Raw genomic sequence first — 22,650 nt, 5'->3', positions numbered from 1 at the left:
ATATAGAAATCATCATAAATAACATCATTAAAACCATCATCCACAACCATAAATGGGGTAACATAAGATAGAGTGGACCCTGGATCAAGTAAGCAATACATATCATGAGAAAAAATTTGTAACATACCAATCACAATATTAGGTGATGCCTCAGACACCTTTCGAAGCGCAAAAGCATATAGCCTATTCAAGCTGATGCCGGTACCAATAGTGAAAACAAATATAGAAGCAAAACCCATTGGTGCTGGAGCAGATGAAGGGGCAACTGGAACCCTTTTCTCTCCTAAAACAACCTTGCCAACTAGATAATTTCTAAGCATATAACCTGGTTGACAACATTTGAAGCACATGTCCCTCTCCTCATCACAGAAGCCCAAATTCAACCAACCACAAAACCTATAAGGAGGATATAATAAAATTAACTAAGCCTCACTAGCTTGAGATTGGGCACCATATGCCCAAAAATTATTGCCACCCTACTGATACCTATCTTCCGACTGCTTTGGGTTGGGAGGACTAGCTGTAGAGAAAGAACCAAAACTCCCCCACCTCTTCTTCAACCACTTAACACTATCTCGCCCATTTTCCTGTTGACCACCACCCTATTTAAACAACCTAAACTTATTACCCTACATTTCCCATACCGCAGCCTACTTTTTCTTTTCCTTCTCCACCCATTACATATGAACAACCAACTTAAAGATATCCATATCCTTGATCTATAGTGCAGTCTTGCTTTCAAGGATCAACTCATGAGATAGTCTTGAAGCAAACTTTCACATCATGGCTCTCATATCTGACACTATTTTCAGAGCATACCTAAACAACTAGTGAAATTTCAAGGCATACTCTTTGACCAACATCTTCCCCGATTTCAGATTAACAAATTCCTTTGTTTTTGGTTCCCTTAACTCCTGAGGAAAGAAGCAATCCAAAACAACATTAGAGAAAGTCTCCCACAAAGATTACTCATCAATCTCACCCCTTTCATGATCCCATTCCTTCTTTTTTTGGTATGCCACATCCTCTATCTAATAGCAGTAAAATTTACCCAATCCACATTTGTGGCCTGCATTACCCTAAAGATATTTTCCATATCATACCAAAATCCCTTAGAATCTTCTTCTACCTTAAAACCAGTACAAGTTGGAAGAATCAACCTCTTGAACTGGACAATTCTCGTGGCCTCAGAAGATGCATTACAAGATGCACTACGCTTAGCTTGAGAAGCTACTAAATGAGTAATCATATATATTTATAGATAAAACTCTACATTTATCACATCTTCCTGAGGTCCTGGGGATGACAAGAAGTAACTGGTGGAACTCCAAAACAATTAGGGATAGGACCCCTAGACCGAGTATGGATCCCATTAATAGAGTGTGTTTATCAACATTATCCCCAGTTGAGATAGAGGGTTTTCCATGTGCTTCATATCATTGAGGCATATTCTGAAAGGCAAATAACTAGGAATTAGAGAAGATTCTAGGACTTAGACTCCAAGCTAGAATATAGAGAGAAAAAAAAAAGAGAAACATTTCTAAATGTCTTGTAGCCTCTACCTTATGGGTATGGTGTGCTACACACCCTTAAAAGATACTCTACTTGACATGACTTTATGTACTCCTAATTGACCATGAACCTAATTCTCTGATGCCAACTTGACATGAACCAAATTGGGGCCTTGATGTAATGAGCATCTCAAGTCATAGTGGGACTGGGGACTACCCCCGTTACCCAACCCAACCTCCAAACACGTACCCTGAGTTAGATAAATTTTAAACATATAATAAGATAACATTTTGTACAATTCTAGACTCTGGGATAGGTCAATAACCTTCACCAACCCAAGTAAGTTCAACCATCCATTCCCCAACCAATAACCATACCAAAACCAAAACAATAACTAAGTAAGAGTTCGCAAAATAATATGATGGAAGAATCATAAATACACTAAAATGGTATTATCCATAATACCAATACTAATTCCAAGGGTGATACCACTACCGACCCCACCCATACCAACCCATAGTAGTCTCACACAACCTTTAACCGAATGTAAAATAATATCCGGATGTGATATACCCACAATTATAGCCAAAACCAATTTCAGTAAAATAACCAGAGTTTGTAATAATGATATGAAAAAGTGCCTTCTAAAAGATGTAAGAACACCACTTTAATCCAATAGTTTATCCCAAATTAAACCACTAAGCTAGAGGAGTAGAACGATTGATTCCTACATCGCATGGGGATACATCGCCTGAAGATGAATTAGTTAGTGAACGCTAGAATGCACTCATGATATAGTTAAAATAATTCCAACATTTAAAACAAGTAAACCAACTATATGAATTCACAACCATAAATACATATCGATAAACATATGGGGAAAGGGATCCATATTTAGCATACCTTTAAAATTATTAACCTAGGTATGTATAGCTTAACCATCTTAGAAACACCCATGGGCTATATGGGTCAAGTGTAATCCACTAATTAGGCCCCGATTCGTGTAGCCACATGAACCGAAGATAGCATTAGAGTAGGGGATTCATGAGTACCCTTCACTCTCTATGATACATATGTGCATGTGTAATTAGGGGATTCTCGTGTAACCCCTAAGTATCATATATGGTATCCATTGTCAATCCTCATATCGGCAAACATGAGTTTCCAGTGTCACTCTATTGGACTTACACCTTCAGGGTTAGCTATCACACTCTGCCATTATTTCCCAATCAAAACCATTACCACAAAACAAAACCATCATTCTATTTATTATTAACCAAGGATATAAGTAGTTGTATCATCATGACGACTATAACTTTCAAGCAATGTCCTTAGTCATACTTTTTAAGAAGAAGGGATTCCTATGTACCCATAGATTACATTATTAAGTTTACTTAGGGGAATCCTATGTACCGTATAAGTGATCATTATTTAGTTTGCTTGGGGGATTCCCTTGTACCCTATAAGTGTAACGCCCCGAATCTGGTACCCAAAATGCTACACAATGCTCATGACCCCAAAGGACCACTAAATAAACCATGACTGATATTTGTACCTATATATTGTATAATATACTGTATAATGCGAAAACATAAACTAAACGGCTATAAAGGTCAACACTGAGACAAAATATCTGATAAAACATAACATTTGGGTGGGGTGGGTATGAAATACTCAAAACTTACTGAAATAAACTATCTACACATACTGCAGTCTGAAAAGCCTCTAAATCATGACTGAACTCTTTGGATAAGGAGTTTATGGGACAAGTCCCCAACTAACTCCAACTAATAAATAAATTAATGATATAATAAAGAAATAGTCATGTCCTTGAAAGATGAGGACTCACTGTTAACTCTAACTGCTAAGACTGGAATGTTACTGATACTTTGGATCTCATGTCTCTAAACCTATGGTATAAAACACCATAGCATAAATATGTCAGTACTTTGAATGTACTGGTATGAATGTAAGGCAGGCTGAATTCATGGGGTTTATATGCATGAACAATACTGACTAACTAACTAATATGAACCTGAGAATGCATGCATGAATACATAGTAACTATAACTGAGATCTTTATAATATGAATTTATTGATAACTAATGTGATTAGTAATTTAGTTCTAATGACTGATATAACTGGTAACATGAGTGACTATATCTGACAGTCCTAAATCTGATAGAACTAGCTGAGTTCCATACTGTTCTGAGTTGACTGTATCTGACAGTCCTGAATTCTGTAGCTAAAATTGTGGAAGTAGTTATCTCACTGACATGCCCCAAATAACGCATTATACATGAGTTGGGGTCAGATTTTTAACCCCAATTAGAAGGGTGTCAATACCGGACCACTGGTAAGAACAAGCTATGAATGACCCTCATCTGAAAGTATCCCCAAAAGAGAATGGTAGGCCCCTCATCTGACAATGCTTATCCACCTCATCAATCCTCATCTAATAGTGTTGATGCCTCAACCTATGCTGGCTATATAGTGTTGGAATGCAAGGATGACTTCTAAGAATCACACCTTCATCTGACAGTGTGTGTTTCCATCCTTTGGTTCACTCAGTGCTAATTTCTAATCCTATTTGAATAGACACTATATATGAATTACTAAACTAAACTTGACTGAGTTAACTGAGTTCCATTGACTAACGAAATATTACTGCGATTTCTAGTGTATGTATAATGGAGTTTAATCAAACACATAGTAAGCATAGTGTATGTAGACAACATTATACAACAAATAAACATCATGATTAAACTCTACTTTCATCATCCAAGGGTTTAATCATAGGTTCAAATAAATCTACACCTATACTAGTCAATTCCACATAGAATTGATCACCCAACATGGACTAGAATTCAATTGGTCATTATCAACATGAATAAAAGCAAACCCAACATGAAATTCATAAAGAAGTCCATACACTTGAACTTTGAAAAGAGATTCTTGGGCTTCATGGATGAAAGGAGTCCATGAATGAATACTATTCATACCTGGTAGTGAGTTTCTTGAAGTTCTTAAACTTGAAGAATTTGAATCTCTTAGTTCTTGAAACAGATTTGGAGTTTGTTTCTCAAGGATTGCTCTTAGGGAGAAAATCCTAATTTTAATATTGTGGAAGAACAACGAATTTAGGAGCCTTTGTCAGATATTACTAGGTATATAAACGGGTGGTAAAAGACCAAGAAACCCCTTTAAAATGAATTAAAAATAACTGAATGGAACCTATGATGGCTCAAGCTATGGTCCATCATTGGATCAACGGTCCGTCATTTCGATCGTTGTAGGTGGCTAAGGATAGGGACTCACTTCCTAAGTAGCGATGGCTTGGGCGATGATTCATTGCAAGTTTCACAGTCCATCAACCTGTCTATCGCACCTTATCCAGAAGCTTTCCTCACTACCTTAGCAATGACGGTCAATGCGATGGTTCGTCGCTAGGTCGACGGTCTGTCTACCCGGCCATCGCATCTGGGTGATTCTAGCAGCTCTGAGTAAAACGTCCATAACATTTTACTCCGATACCAAATTTGGACGAAATTGGTATCAGTGGAAAGCTTATTCAATTTCCCATGTGATAAAAGGTAAAAATCTGTAAAATTTCATGTGTACAAAAATGGATTCATATTTCAAAGAAAGCTTCTAACATTCTTAGGATGATTTCAAGCTAGAAAAAATTATGGGGTATTTTAATAAGGCCTTCGACTAGACCAACAATAACCACCAAGACCTTACCATTTAACCATTCCAAACCATTTAAACTATTTATTCCATTTAGGATTTGATTACCAAGTTATACCATTCATAGTTCAATGAAAGTCCAATAATTAACTAAAAACATTCTCATAGACATTTTATCAAACAAGTTAGGGTATAGTGCTTTCAAAGACCAAACTATGTACCAATTAACCATTCCCAAGGAACCAAATATTAAAACTACCATAATAATATAAAAACCATAAGTAAAAGTCATGGGAAAACCATAACTAACCATTGTAACCAAAACCCCCAACATGAATTTCAAAACCCAAAACCATAAAATGTATATGTAATGAAAAAACTCATAAAACATGCCTTTAGTTGGAACTAACAATGAGGGAGGAGTACATTCCTTAGATTATGAAGATAATAGAGAGAATTATAAGTCCCAAATTAAACACCTTGAAGAAAACCCTAGCCATCCTTAACCCAAGAGACTTTAGAGAATTTGAGAGTGTTTAAGAGAGTTTAATTGATTGCAAAAAGGTTAAATAATGTCCCAACGGTGTTATAGGTAATGGGGACATAAGAGGTTTAGAGAGGAAATGTACAAATTACCCCCAACATAAACTACATAAAATCCCCATAGGATAGTACAACCACCCCACCCAAACCATAGCCTAGGGTATGATTAGTACCCTTAACTCGTATAATAGGCCTCCCTTTGGACCCAATCACTATCAACATATGCCCACTCAAGCCAAACCATACCCAACCATACAATTAGTACCATGAAATCATACCCTAGGCAAATAGAATCATCTAGATTAAACTTAGGGCAACATACGAGTTACACCTTACAATTATTACCCTAAGGTACGACTAGTATGATCCAATCATACCTTGGACAGAAACAAACCAACCCACAAAAGTCATTATATAAACAAGACCATCCAAATCATACCCTATAATACGAGAAGTACCCAAAGTCATATGACGTCTAGAAGCAAAAATCCAAGAAATTTTGTAAGGGTTAAAACCAAGGGAGTTTCACTTAAAATGAATAGTAAATTATGGAATAATATTGGTAAATTGCTAGTGGTGGCGTATTGCCAAATGAAGGTGAATAGTGGAATGGTGTTATAATTATGATGGTTAGTTGTAAATGATGTATTCTTAAACTATTCTTCTCTAGAGTGTACTCCCAGTTGCATGGGAGGCTGTGATGAGTTCTTTACTTTTCAGTACCAATTGGCGTATCGGAGGTAATTTTGTAGTTATGTTCTCTTGTGTATGATTCTTTACATTATATGGTCGCTAATATTTCATTTTATGCACTATTTATGTATAGTCATGGTTGAGATAATTCAGGTTCAATTCTGTACCTTGACTTAGTTATGTTATCTTGCATTTTATCATTTTCATATCATGACTTAGCTCAGTCAACTGATAATTCCAACTGAGTACCCATTGTTATGGTACTCAAACTACAATTTAGATTCGACTACTAGCTATCATTGTTTATCCTAGTTTATGTGTTGTTGATATTTCAGAGATAGAGTGAGCTCTTCGAATCTTAGCCGCCCATTTCCTTCTATATTTAAATTCAATCTTTTGTTTTGAGATAGATGTATTGACTATTTTTAGACATTTGGGTTTTATTATTGATATTAGATTCTTTTGTTCTACTAGGTTTTGGGATTGGTATTGTATTTGACTATCTTATTTTTATAGAATTACTTGTATATTATTTAAGTGTGTGGTTCATTGTTGCCTAAGTTGGGAAATTTCCTACAAAATTAGCCCATTATGTTAGCTCAGGGTTATCGTTCGGCTTACCTAGTAGAAGGTTTTAGTAGGTGTCATCATGACTCGTAAATTAGTTTATGACAAATTAGTATCTGAGACTAGGTTTTACTGGTATTATTGGTACAAGATCAAGTGTCTAGTAATTTCCTATGGATCGGGATGATGATGTATGTTTCCTATCTTTGGGAGGCTGTAGAACATTCTTTGGAGTACTTAACATCTTTCACTCATATCGTGCTAAGAGTCTGAGTTAGGTTGTATAATATTTCTTTGAATTTACACTTTCACAAATGGCTAGGACACATGCTATCTCTACACAAAAGAAGCGTCTAGAGACCGAGCCTACGGATTCTACTACTATTCATAGATGACCTAAAGTTTCTAGAAAACCATATGACGTGTTCCCGACTAGGGTCCAGGATACGATGCCTTCCCCAGACCCTATTTCTTCTCCTATGCCAGAGATCCTTCTGCCTTAGATAACGGTGGGATAGGGACCATCCCAGGATCTACCAAGTCTTATTCCTTCTTTATTTTCTGACAGATATAATAATTCATCTTTTGGGGATAGTTGCTGGTATGCCATCTAACGGTGCATAGTTTACTGGTCAGAGTGGTACTGAGCAGGGGTGCAGCCTCTAGCTGTGGCTCCAAGAGTCAAGGTTCCTCCTGCACTGGTAGTTTCTTTGTGGGTGGTTGCTCAGTTAGTGGTTTTCCATCCTACCATGTCTTCTGAGGAGCAGAAGATGATGTTGGTTAGATTCTTGAGATTGGCTCTGCCTAGTTTTTCTAGTGCTCCAGGGGAGGATACATATGAATTTTTGACTGTTTGTAAGGATAGGCTCTATAATATGGGACTTGTTGAGACTCGTGGTATGGATTACACCATATTTCAGTTTGACTTGTCTGCTCCAAATTGGTGGAGATGTTATATAGATTCTAGACAATCTAGATCTTTTCCCTTAACTTGGATTCAATTCTCTGAGATGTTCTTGAAGAACATATGTCTCACAACCATAGAGATCATTTGAGGGATCAATTCTATAGATTAGAGTAGGGCTCCTTGATAGTTGCATAGTATGAGGCTCGTTTTCAAGAATTGGCTAGGCAGTCGACTTCTACTTTTGACACTAAATATGAGAGAGTTTGTTGCTTTGTTGGAGGGCTGAGACTCCCCTTTCATATGGATACTCAAAGTTTAGTTGCTTTATCACGCTTACCTATACCATTTAAGTCGGTAGAGGATGATTATTGTAAATAGCTCAACTTATATTGAGGTCAAATTCACTAGGAGCAAAATTAGCTTTCTAGTCCTATGGGTGTTAATAGTTACCAACAAGATACCCGTAATGTAAACAAAGTAAAATACATAATTTAAATTAAGGGGTTGATATGGAAAAAGGATTGATCAATGTCTATTCAATTCAACCAATTAAAAAAAACTACTGTGATTAATAATTCAAGATGACTAAGATCTTGGGATGATGTCTCCCTATAAGAAAGCAATGCAAGGGTGCATGAGGATTTGATACAAATTCTAGTAATTAATAATATTATAGGCTAGGTTGAAGGTCAATGATCTAGTTTGTCAATAAAATCTCAAGAATATCACCCATTGACCCTTTTGAGTACCTAACGTGTGTATCAATCAAAACCATCTAATACCTCAATTGGGCATCCCAATTTCTAGGAAGATACCTAAGACATAGCCAACTCTCTATTCACCCTTATTTCTAACATAGCTAAACGATAGTAAACTACATCCATTATTGTCCACTATTGCTTCATCACCCTTATCCCTCTTTCAAGGATGATATGGGTGAAAAATTTCACCCACATCCCTCTTTCAAGGATGATGTGAGCTTTCTAGAACTTGGTGTTTTTACTCCTAAATCCAGCTTGGTCATTTGGGGTTTTAACCCTCAAACCTCAACTAATTCAAATGAGCAATAGTAAAACCCATCATCAGCAAGCAAGAATCTACAAAAATACATCATAACCCACACATAATTTCACCTTAGTATAATATAATCCCAATACAAGAAAGTTTAAAAACTCATGGAGTTAAGAAGAACAAATATACCAAATGGTTGTTTCAAAGCATCCATGGCAAAGGAAAATTTGAAGGTTCTTGAATTTGACTTCAATTTCACAAAATCAAAATTGGAAAAATAAAATATAAAAGTTTCCTCAACTTTTAGGGTTACAAATTCTACAAAATTCAATTGTTCAAAGTGTAAGATACCAAATGGGAAAGGGCCTTAGCATTATAAGTGATTTTGGGTCGACCGAGAAAAATGACAGAATTTTCTTTGGGAAAAACTTGCGTATCTACGATCACTGCACCTTGTCCGCAATTGTGGAAACTATGACCACAGTCATATCCTCGTGGTCATAGAGGATGATGAATCTTAACTGGCTACAATCGCTGCCCTCAGACTACGATTACAGTATTTGAGTCTGCTTGTATATAGGGTCTTTAGCTGTTCACTTTTCTTATCCTTCGGTATCCTTTTCAGCTTAAATCCACATCTTTCAATCTCATCACTTATGTACCTACAAGATGTGGTAATTAGTGCATTCAACTAACAAACTTGTCTCATTCATAGCTTAAAATCATAGTAGTGTGCACAAATTTTGGATGTAAATGAGTGGTAAATTCACCCGTCATTAACACCCATAACTTAAACCTTTGCTTGTCCTCAAGCAACATTGCCTCTCACTCAATAAGAAAATGCAAATTTAAGCTCATATATACAACCCAATGATCATAATGACCTCAAACTTGATTGCTATAACAAGTAGTTCTACAAACACGGGCAAAGCATTTCTCACGACACCCCTCATCCTGAAATAAAATCTCAAAGAACAATTAAACAATCACTAACACTCTAGAAGTGACTCTCTATTTACATGAACTACAGTATATTCTCATTGCTGCGTTATTTGAAAGATGACAAAATCACGCACATCAATTTGTTTACATACCTCCTCATAAGAAGGGAAATCCCTCACGCACCAAATTATCAAATGTGCAACAAGTTATTTAAGTGAGAAACTCTCTCTCACAAGGACTCCTAATTCTAACAACTGTCGTAAGATAGGCTTTCCCTTATTTTCCATCACCACTATAATGACTACACATTGTTGGAGATCTCGAAGGGCTTTTTGAACTTGTATCCTAGGACCGGGGAAGGGTAGGATATCATTTAGAATCAAAGTTGCTACACCCTCCTTAAACATCTACATCACACTATTCCATCCATCCCAATTTTTGACCATGGACCACTTCTTTTGTTTTCACACTTTATACATGCCTATTTTAGCTACTTTCATTTACACAACTTTTTGGAAACATCTTTGATTCATTTATTTCTTTTGGAATCTATGCCTAATTCTACTTTTAATCATTACTTTCTTTTTAGTTTTTTTATCTCGTAGGCATACCCTTACACTACTATGGCTCAAGGTCAGCTCTTTTAAACTCACCACCCCCAACTTAGGCATTTGGCCTCAAGCTTCAATTTCATGTTTGAGGAGGGTAGGATTCAAGAGAGGGAAATTTTTTAAATGGTTCGAGGCTTGTAATGTGGTTGCCAATAAAGGCTAAAAGGCTTGAATTGGGCAACTAACTTTACTATTCCAAGCATGGGTAGGCTAAAGTGGGTTCCTATGTTCACAAAGATGGCCTAGTATCATTTCACCAAATAAGCATAGTCAAAATTTTCCTTGAGAGACTAATGGGGGAAGTTATAGATGGTACAAGTATGCATGGGATATAGACAAATATGCTCACCAAAAATGTCATGTAAAATACTTAAAGGGGTTCAAATTTAAATATCCACTAGAGGCCATATGAAGTATCTACCAATTTCCACAGGCCAATTTTTTAGAGTCACAAAAAAAGGTAAAGTATTATGACAAGGTTTCTTATGCTCGTGCCATTTATTTTCTTGAAACATTTTTTGACAGAGGGGGTGTTTTCTTTGCATTTGCACAATGCACAATTTGATATTTATGGCACCAAACCAAGTTGACGTCTCATATTTTAGCATTCATATGGGCAAACCATATGGCTACTCAAACTTCACCATAGGTATGAATGCTTTCCCAAATCAAAAATGCCACAGGTACTTAGATTTCCCTTGCATTTGTCTCAAAACCCGATCACAAAAATTTTCCTTTAAGAATGTCGTCATTCAATCCATCATAGGAAAGTCTCATTCAATGTCACCATAAATACAATAAAGATAAAGTTAAAATCTCAAAGTTAAACGGACAACTAATCCATGAAAATGTGGGCACCATTAGAGTTCCCGAATATTTAACCCAATACAAAAAAATAAAAATCATCCAAAATATCATCAAAACATCTAGATATATCAAAATAATACAAATCCAAATGAGAAATGAATATGGAGATAGGCATCCCCAACTAAAAAGCTTACAATGTCCTCATTGCATAAATAATTAAGAATAAAGAGAGATAAGGGTGATCCCTAAAACCGTATCAAGAGCTGCTCTGGTCATCAGACTTTGCATCATCTCCAGCATTACTAGAACTTGACGACTAAGCTAGTATCTCATCATCCCTCTCCACACTATAAGAAGGTTTTCTATCTTAGAGTTTTGGGACTTTCTTTAAGCCCTTTACCCCTTCCATATCTTGCTAAAGAACTTGTACCTCCTCTTCTCCCTTTTCTTCTTCTTCTTATAGGAGTCCCAGAGCACTCTATGAGACTCTGCCAATGATGTGAAAGTGATCTCAACACTAAAAATAGTGGCTCCCTGCATCTACTAATTTGCCACATACTTTTCATAATCAGAGCGAGAAATAAAAAAATGACAGGTGGTGGAGGGCTCTCCCAACACCTAAAGAAATCTCGACGCAATCTTCCTAATGTCTCTTAAATAAACACTGATCTCCTTAATTGTCCTAGCTACGTATGGCCTATAAGACTAGCTCCTCACATGTCGACTTTCCCAAGTCAATCAACCTCTTCTAGATTTTTCCTGGTGCATTTTCACCCTAATTTTGATCGGATAAATGGGGGTACCAGAGCACACCCAAGTGTCTCCAGGGTATATCTCAATCCTTACTCTCTTGTAAAGATAAGTAATTAAAGGAGGGAATAAGAGATGTGTACCACTATGAATCTTGAAGAACTTCATGTCTGAGACCACAAGTTTACCAATATTCAAAGGTGTGTCATCTAGTATACAAGAAAATATCTGGACCTACAAGTCTGGTACGATGTCCTGTGGCTGCAAGGAAAGATTCAGCTACAGATGTTGTTTAACCAAATCTGGTCTTTAATAATCAAATCATTCATTGATATATTTCTTTTCTTAGTCGCCTAAGAGACCTCCTTGCCCGAACATTTCTCTACCATCTAGCTACCCAGCTCACACCACTTTTCTTTAAATTAAGCCATACCATATTCAGGAGCCCACTTATGTTATTTATGTATTCATCCCCAATGTTTACCTCCTTACATCAAATCCTAATGACCAAGTCAGAGAACGACACCATTCTAAGATTAGCATAGAGCTCCCTTACCCACTGCTCATTTGTCTTGCTAAAATTTGGGGCTAAACATCTCCACTTGATGGAAATTATTATATCATGGAATGCTAGAAACATTTTTAGCACCTTATCCAACAAATACCACTCTCTAGAAGTAACTTGGTCTTTGGAAAATCACCATAGTACAGATTGTGGCACTCTAGGGCCATGAAACGAACTTGATCATAGTATCCTGTGATGTAAACCTAAAAAACATGAGAACAACACAACAACATTCATCATCAAAATTTTCATGCACAAGCTATGGTATTTTGTCCAATAAAACTCATGGGATGGATACTTGATGGTGTTTGGACAAGAATTAGAAGTGCAAGATTTTTGGCCCCAGGCTGAAATTCAGCCTCAGATATAGCAATCATGGTCCACTGAGATGCGGTTGTAGTGCTGCAACTATGATCCAATGGCCACAATCGCGACATCATAGACTAGATTGGGCTAGATTTTTAACAAAGAAAAATTCCAAATTCTAAGCAAAAATATGTTCCAACATAGGTTTTAACATCAATATCATTGAACAAGATTAAGAGATACTTGATCATGCCCTTTGAATGTTAAAATAACTAGTTTGACTTTGTTTGGGAATTTGGTTGAGAACTTGGTGTGAACACAATATTCTTCTCAATTTTTAACATAATTTAGGTACTCAAGACTTGCTCACATATGTATGCACCATATACAACAGCTAACCACCACACAAGTATAAATAATTAATAATTTAACAATAAAAACCACAAGTCTAGTCCTCCCCTAGTTCATGCAATCTATGGCCTATCTAAAATAATTTATGTGCTAATTCAAAGAACTTACCACAGTAATGATGCAAAATTGATGGTAAGATGCTATTGGATGCCCAAAATTTGACCAAGAGTTGGTATAATTTGAGAGAAAGGTTGACAAGGGAGTGTGAGGAAAATGGGGCATTCAGATAATTATTTTGATAGACATGACTGCAGAGACACGAGGCCTACAATTGCGGTAACTGAGTTCATTTTTACATCTCAATTCTCCCATGTTCAGCTAATAATTCCATTTTGACACACTTTCCCCTGTTCAGTTTAACATGCAAAAATTTCACACTTTTTATTTCTTAACTCTATAAAAATCACTCCAAACTACCACAAATGCATGAATTAATTAATCACCAAATTAAAATCTATGATACTGAATTAAAATAAAGGATACGAGCCACTTTCGTGGAATTTATGGGTTTCCTCCTACATAGCATCTTAGTTATCGTCGTGGCACGATGTCCTTCATCTTTAACAAGTTAGATCCTAAAGGAAAACCTTATGCACTTCCTCATCCTCAACATCTATAACTGACAGCACTTAAAGATCCATGGCTTATTTCTTCATTTAGCATACCTAAAAGAACAATTCACCATCACGAACTCTAAAGCTCATTTCCCCATGCTCCAAATAGATAATTACTCTTCCGGTAGCAAGAAAAGGTTAACCAAGGATAATAGAAACATCTTGGTCAATCTCATAATCTACATCACAAAATCCACCAGTAGGATGAATCTATCCACTTTCAACAACACGTCAAACAAAACACCTATCAGTGTAAATAGACCGGCCAGCCATCAAAAGCCTCATTGATGTTAGACTAGGGGTACTCAATCCAAGCCTTCAATATATTAAAAAGATCATGAGATTCATACTTTCACCAAGTTCATATAAAGATTTTTCAAACTTATGTGTCCAATGGTGCATGGAATTGTAAATGCCCCGGGATCCTCCTTCATTTATGTTATTGCACTACTCATGATAGCTCTACACCATAGTTTACTTCAATGGTGTCACCTTCAACAAGATTCTTCTTTGACATATATTTCTTCATAAGCATAGAATACCCAAAATCTCTTTGATAGCCTCGAGTAACGGGATATTGATAGAGAGGTTGCTAAGCTTAGCCATTAATTTCTTAAGCTTGTCATTCTCCTCATTTATCTTAAGTTTTTATAGAAATGGAGGAGGGATTTGTATAGTGGACAATGTATCAATTTATGGGTCCTAATTTTTTACCACCTCTTCATCAATTTCCATTTGTTCTTTTTCATCCCCTTATTCTTGAGATTTTGGAGTTCCATCTTTTGGCTCAACCATAAGTTTTTTATTCACATTCATGTCCTCATTTGGGATCTTTTGAACCCACATATTCTCCCGAAACTTCCCTAAAATAATCCCCAGTGGTCTTTCAACTCCTAGTGATTGTTGCTAAAACTTAAGCATCATTTTTCGGGTTCACAATAGTGTCGCTAGGAAGGCCCCCTTTTGGTCTAGCATTTAGTTGAGAGGACATTTGAGCTATTTGTGTTTCCAATTTCTTAATAGAAGTAGAGTGGTACAAAACCATTTGGTTGATTTTCAAAAAGTCACCTTTAATCTATTGAGAATCTTGTATGTTTCCTCAACTTTCATCAAAATTCTTGCCAAGACATCTTCAATTTTGTATTTGTCGGGGTCTGCAGGTTTTGATTCAATGTTATTTACCATTTAATGAAGGGGCACATAATGATCATAGTCATGGTCTTTGTCCCTCTAATCACTATCACTATCCCTATCTCTTTCATTCTAACCTTGGTTCCCATCTTGCCTTTGATAGGCGGGATGGCAACCCCCTAAATAGTTTGCAAAATACTGAATATCTTAATCAAGATTCTGGTTCTCTTAATAATCATTGGCCATGGATGCCACAACATTCACCGCTTTTGTGGGTGTACCCATCACATGTTTTGTTAAAAGATCTAATTGTGTCATTATTTTTTCCATGTTTTCCTCCCTCTCTTTATCTCTCTTTCTTTGCTCTTTATCAATAAATGAGATAGTAGGTGATCCTTTTGGTACCTTGTCCTCATGGGTGTGCCACTCTTTTTTTTCTATCTAACTTTCTCAAGAAAGTTTGTAACTTCATTAAAAGTTAATTTCACAAGAGAGCCCCCTCCCCTTTCAGCATTATCTACCAGGGTTTTGTTGAGTTGATCTAGAAACTAGTAGAAGATTTGAATAAGCATATTCTCCGGGACCTCGTGGTTGGGACATTGCATCTGTTTTCCATTGAATATTTCCCATACCTCGTACTAGGGTTCTCTGTTTAATTTCCCAAAGTTAGTGATTTTATTATGCAATTGTACCATTTGGATAATGGGAAGTACCAATTAAGAAAGGAAATGAAGGGTTCATTCCATAAAGTAATTGATCTATTCAAAAGAGATAGACTCTTAGGATATGTGTGCAATATCAAAGGGTGCGCTCACTTTAAGAAAATTCTTCAGATGCATAATAGAGTCCTCATGGGCATGCCTAGAAAAAGTCCATTCATTTGTGGAATATGCAACATGACACTCGTGATATGAAAGACTGTGTTCCCATGAGTAGGTGGGACACAGATGGCACTTGCATGCACAACATCATGAAGTTGCTCCTCATTATCAAGAGGACTATCAAAGGACCCACAATGACTTACATTGTCACTCATGGCTTCATGTATAATATGGAGATCACATAAAAGAAAACAAAAACAACAACAAAATAAATACTCACCACTATGGGTAACCCTAAGTAAAAATCAACACCGCATAAGTGAAAACTAATTTTCACTTTATGGAAATTGCGTCATTGTGATTATGCTCACCTATAATATTTAAATTTATAGAGGACTATCATTTTCAATAGCTTAACTTATCTGATATTTTTGCTTATTATTCACCACAGTAGGAGTTATCATATGATTCAGTATCTGCGCTATAGCATGTACTACTCCCATGGGTGATTCTTTAATAGTTGATCGAGTATTCACATTATTTGTTATGATAGTTATGTTGATATTTATGTTGATCTTATTATTATTGATATGGTTTTACCACTCCACCTTACAATAGACATATGATTAAGTTTATTGTTTAAACTTGAGATAGTCATGTAACACACCTGTATTCCACATATAATAGTTATAGACATATGGAACTTGATGTAACATTGTTATATAGTCTAGGTACTAAATTTATTATGTGACTATTAGTTGTTTTAACTACATTTTGAGGTTACTACATCCCTCATACATTTCAGCAAGTGTTTAACCAAGTTAACTCAATGGAAGTGTTTTAACGTGAGATAGTAAGGTGGTATTCTATCTTAATATTTAATGTGTCCAAGTATATATAAGTGTGAAGTTAAACTATTTGAGTCAAAATTTAAAATATGATGCAAAATAAGTGATCTGCATTTTGACTTAAGTGAAGTTAGTAGGTTCCATGTAGGTGTATGATCTACTAACACTATTTTGGCCAGTTTATAGGCTGAAGTATACCCATTACCTACTTGATAAATTTAGCCGAAATAAGTAGGAGGAGAATGAGTAGACAAATAAAAAGAAGTCCAATTCGCACAAGTCCTAATATTGATAAGCCTAAAAAGTCAAAAGTTTATTAAGAGGCATAAATTGAGTCCAAGAATATGATGCACCTACTTTGATATTTTACCAGCTTAAGATGGATAAATAGGTGCATCATCTACTTGACCAAAATATGGCTGAAATTTTGAAAGAAAGAGGCGGTTTAAGACATTCCCTTTTTCGAGGTCTTAGACCAACACTTTCACTTCATTTTCCCTTGTAAGATTTCATATATTATTATGTATCTCTCAAACTCTATTAACTTTATATATCATCCCTAAAAATCCCTTTAGGGATTTTGAAAATTCTCCCTCTTTTGAAGCCATAGTATGTGATTAAACATTGGAATAACTTAATCTTGTCATCATAAGACTACGAAAAATCATCTCCAACTTGCAATGCAAGTTATCTTATTTTTTTGGTTTTAGATTGAAGGAAAAAATTATGTTCTTGAAGGAGTAAAAGTCAAGACATAAATTTCAAAGTTAAAGGTAAAGTCACCGCCCATTCTTTCTCTTCTGTGTTTGTAAATTTGGTAGAGAATTTTATAGGTATTTTATTAAGAACTTGACACTAGTTATGGGAATTCATGAAATCCACTATATTACAATTTTGTTACAGGATGTTTCAGGTGTTTAGGAGCTGTTTTATATGTATATTTTTTGTGGGATAATTTGATTTATTTGGAAATGGATAGAGGCAGTTATATGTAACTATCAAAGGTATTGGTAGCGCAACACCACATAATAAGTGTTTTACGGGAACTTATTGCCTTCCACACTTTTTTGTACTATTTCTATGTGTCTTGAATCCCAAGAAGTATCGGGGGATCTTTTAAGAAGACCTTTAGTATATAGATGTGATTAGAGGTGTGGGGGTGGAAGAACATACATGAGTTGAGGAATTAGTAGTTACTATCCCCTTAGTATTTGGTGCGATAAAGTACTCTTAATTGATTGATTAACTACTAATTCTAGTTTTACCACTCATTTTATTGTAGATTAATAATCTAAAGGGGAGAGTTTTAAGCCGTGATATTTGCATTGTACAACAAGGTATGTAAGGCTATTTGATTTCATATTCATTGGCATGAATCTAATACTTGTATTAGAAAGTTATCTTCTAACTACTCTTCCTAGAAAATAGGGTGAAGGGGCAGCGTATAATTTCTGGTGTAAATAAGGATCTTCCCTACCCCTTAATATATTAAAGTACTTTAACGTGGGGTTATTACCAGAATTTCTTCCATAGTGAACCCTGGTCAAATATTTCTCTTATATGAGTTAATAATATCCTTTATTACATATGGTAAGCATGTTCATTTATTGGGTACACAAATTTCCTAGTCATCGCTAACTTGCTCCGATTGATTTAGTTGATCTTGTCTTTATTTGCTCATATAATTACATGTTCCTGTAATTATTTATCACCCCAAGTGTCTTAGTATATAACTTTGGCTCTTAGAATCCATACTTTATTTCTCTTACTAGTGTGTTTGTCCTCATTCAAAATGTACTCTTTTCCTTGATTTGAATCTGCCCAAGTGCTTCACTAGCTCTCATACTGATGTACCCCTTTTAATATATATCTTACAAAGTATTGATTAATCATATCATTGTATAGAGTTCTTACATTCTTTTGGTTGAGGGGTTAGATGTCTCCACTTAGATGTTTTCTCCTTATATGCACATATGCTCCCATTTTAGATATCCAAATGCTCAATGTATTTATTGCTTCTCTTAAGAATCTACATATTGCGTTAGTGTTACAAATGATTCTTTTTTCATTGATAATACCTTGAGTCCTTACTTTTATTCTTCACTATGATTTATTATATCAAAGCTTAAAACACAATCACCACCATAGTAACAATCTAAAATATTAAGGAATTAATGTAAAGAAAATATGAATATATTATGAGTGGAAGCTCGAGTCAAAAACCTTGCACAGGCCAATCCCATTTATTGGACTTATGGGTGGCAGTTTAGGGGCGAAATCCTAGAATAGTTTGATCCCAATTCTTAGACTGGTGGTAGCTCAGGGGTGAAATCCTAGCATGGGTTGATCCCGATTATTATATTTACCACTTATTAGTTGGTCATATGTATCACATAGATTACAAATATTTTAAATAAAATTAAAAAATCACAATGTGGAGAAAAGTATGTAATGTACATGACCACACAAACATAAGTAAAAGTGGTTTTGCACCCCTATCTATATGTGGACACACTATTACCCACTTTCATTGAGCTTTCATTTTCAAAACATGTATTTTATGCCCTACATATTTTGTGCATTCTTTCATACTGGCATATCTCAAGGGGGATGCTTCATTTCATGCTGCAGGTATATACACTTAACTAGTAGAACTCTCCAATAGAAGCACGGGATACTCAACAATAGTTGGTAAAAACTCTATGTTGAATCGGGGATTTGCCAAGAAAGGTGTCATGTTATTAAAATTCAATGGAAAGCTTATTAACCTTTATGCATTACTTACATCTACATTTGTATTTATGCCACTTATATTATTTTAGTTTATCTAAGGGGTATATAATAAGATTATTCATGTGCTATATAGTTAATGGTCACCTAGTCACAAAGATGGGCTACAAATTTCCGTGTATAGCCTCATAGGGGGATGTGACAAATTCATGGGATCATAATTTCCTTAAACATATCTGTTCTAGTACTTATAAGATATGATCCTGCAATGGACATTTAGCAATTTTTTAGTAATATTTTCATAGAATCTTAAGGCATGTATTAGAGATAAAGGTAATCAAACTAGAATTATATTAGTTAAAAGATACTGCAGCAGTATAGTTCTATAGGTAAACCTCAAATAGTAGGCTACAGATACTCTTAGTTGTTTTATAGATCCCACGCACTTATTGATAATCTCAGGTATGTTAGTAGTTATAATATAAGATATGTAATTATGAAAACTATAAATTGTTTAAAACATGTGATCTTTTATCTGGTTAGAAAACTCATAGGATGAGTGCTTCAATTGTTAGTATATGTATAATAGTTTCCTATTATGATTAATATTTTTGTCATTGAAGTGAATTTCACTAAAGATTTGGGTTGAAAATATTTAGGGGTTAGAAGTAAGTTATGATATTCTAGACTATTCAAAGTAAGGGAAGGCTCAATATTAGTACATTACTAGTACGAGATTATTTGATTCGACAATATAAAGGAGAACAAAAATTGTGTACCTTTGAAAGGAGGGATAAGTTGGTGAAGTTCCCTAAAATATAGGAATACAACAATAAGTATTAGAAGAAAAGGTAACACTGATTTTACCCTTATTACAGAAAGCAATTATTAAGCATATGTTGTTAGAAAGAGATATTGTTGATTCAATATTAACCAATTTTAAAGGCACTTTAGAAGCACTCCCTAAACAAATTCTTGAACTCTCATTAAACAAATAAATTAATTTAGTATTGATGAGAATATTTTACCCAATTTTAATATCTAAGACCACTAATTGGGCAGTTAAAAATATTTGCTCAATAGAATAAACATTCATCAAGTTGGTACCCTAGGGGTACACATGCGTCATTCATGCAAAATAAAGGTCATTTATTATGCATATTTATGATGGAGTCGACCAAATGAAGAAGTCGTACAAGGTTCATTTGATGTATGCCCATAGTAGAGCAATTAGTTTTTTATTAAAGAAGACGATAGTTTATTATATATTAGATCTTCTAGTTGATTACTTTACGTGGAAAGGGAATGGAACACATTCATTTGTTATGCCTATATGATAAATTTATTAACATACAAAACCTAACTTTTTAAGCAAAAATAGCTACTCTCTGTGTGCTATAAAATCACAAGATGAGTTCATATATACTTAACATGATATGTAATTGGCAATGGTAAAACATCATTGGTTATGATACCCCTAAGATTCAATTGTTCATTCTCTTATTTGATTTTTAACATAGGAATCAAACATTAAGTGTAATTGCACATCTTCACCTATAACAAAGATGTAATTAGCATCGATCCCCTATTACTAGACATATTTGTAGGGCTCTCATACTCTTGTTCATAATATTTGGATATATTTAGAAATCTGCCCATTTTAATTATCAGAGAATTTGTGAGAAAAATTCTCAGAAGCTAAAATAACATGGAAAATAATTTGCATATGTATTGAGGTGAGTAAGGAAAACACATAAAATTATACCACCTATAATTTAGAACTGGTGGCAGTGTGCTTGCACTTCAGATTTGGCAAAGAGGTTCTATAGGATGTCTTTAGTTTTTAAAGTTTCTGGTTGTTTATACATTTATGCATGCTATATGTTATATAGCTTATCTATTTGGAGGAAATGCACCCTTTATGAATTACTTTCATACATGTTACATATGTCATAGCCAAACACATTAATGTAGGTGTTATTTCCTTCATAAAACTCTCACTTATTGCTATATGTTTTGTAGGTTGTTTTTCTATTTCATCAATCACTTTCCATAGATCACTCGATATTTTATATGCATTATAAATTAATGCCTCACAAGCTTTACACAGTACAAATTACTTGCTAGTGGATTATAAGTATCTTATGTCACTTGTCTACATGTCACGTGCTTCATAAACTATCTTCCCATATGTTACATGCCTTAAGAGCCAGCTTGTTTAAGTGACAAGCCCTATAGATAATTTGTCCATGTATTATTTGCTCACTTTTTTATATTTTATAAAGTATACTTAATCATATTTTGGTCCACTTATACACAAGATATAATTTTCCGACGTTATTCATATATCATATTTCCTTTATTAAGTGGCGACATGTCTAGTCCACTTGTTTATATGCTATGCTTATTTTATGCCTTAGGTCCTCCCATCCATATGTTATGTGCTCATCTAGTCCATTCACTCAATGTCTTTTACAATCCACTTGATTATGTACTAGAATTTTGTAATTCATCTTCCCACATGTTCATGTTTATAATTCATTTTCTTATGTACTACTTAGTTCACGTGCTCATGCATTGTTGGTTTTCATAAGTTACATGTATATCGATTGTAAGTCTCAAATAGCTGAAATCTTTATATATAGTATGCCTCATACACAATTCATATGCTACAAATGCTTCCTTGTGGTTAATTAATCATATATAGGGTAACCTCTATGCAGAGTATTTGTGTCATAGACTTTACATGACTTATATGTTCATATATTATATAACCCTCTGTGCCTATAGATTTAAGTATAAAAAATGATTGGCTTAATTTTTCCTATATCATGATAAAATGTAGATTTGACAGAAAAGGTTGGGAACCTAGTAAGTGTTAGTGTGGCCTATACCCATTGAGTGATGGCTAAGAAAAGTAATGTACTTAGATGTTGCCTCTATCTGAGTATTATGAAAGAGTTAGAGTATCAAAAGACTACATGGAAATAGGATGACCTTATTAAGTCTAAGTACTCATATTTGATCCAAGAATGTGTGAGAGGTTTCTATATTATGCGTATTTCTCAAACAGTTATAATTCCCATATGCTGATTTACTTGTATATAAGTTTTTAGCTCATTCGTTAACTTTTTTTGTTGTTCACATGTCATATATTTGGATATACAGTTCATCCATATGATTCCCAAATT

This window comes from Capsicum annuum, chromosome 2, assembly GCF_002878395.1.
Source record: "Capsicum annuum cultivar UCD-10X-F1 chromosome 2, UCD10Xv1.1, whole genome shotgun sequence".
Classification (NCBI taxonomy): domain Eukaryota; kingdom Viridiplantae; phylum Streptophyta; class Magnoliopsida; order Solanales; family Solanaceae; genus Capsicum; species Capsicum annuum.
The sequence above is the reverse complement of the archived record's forward strand: the minus strand, read 5'-3'. Positions refer to the sequence as shown.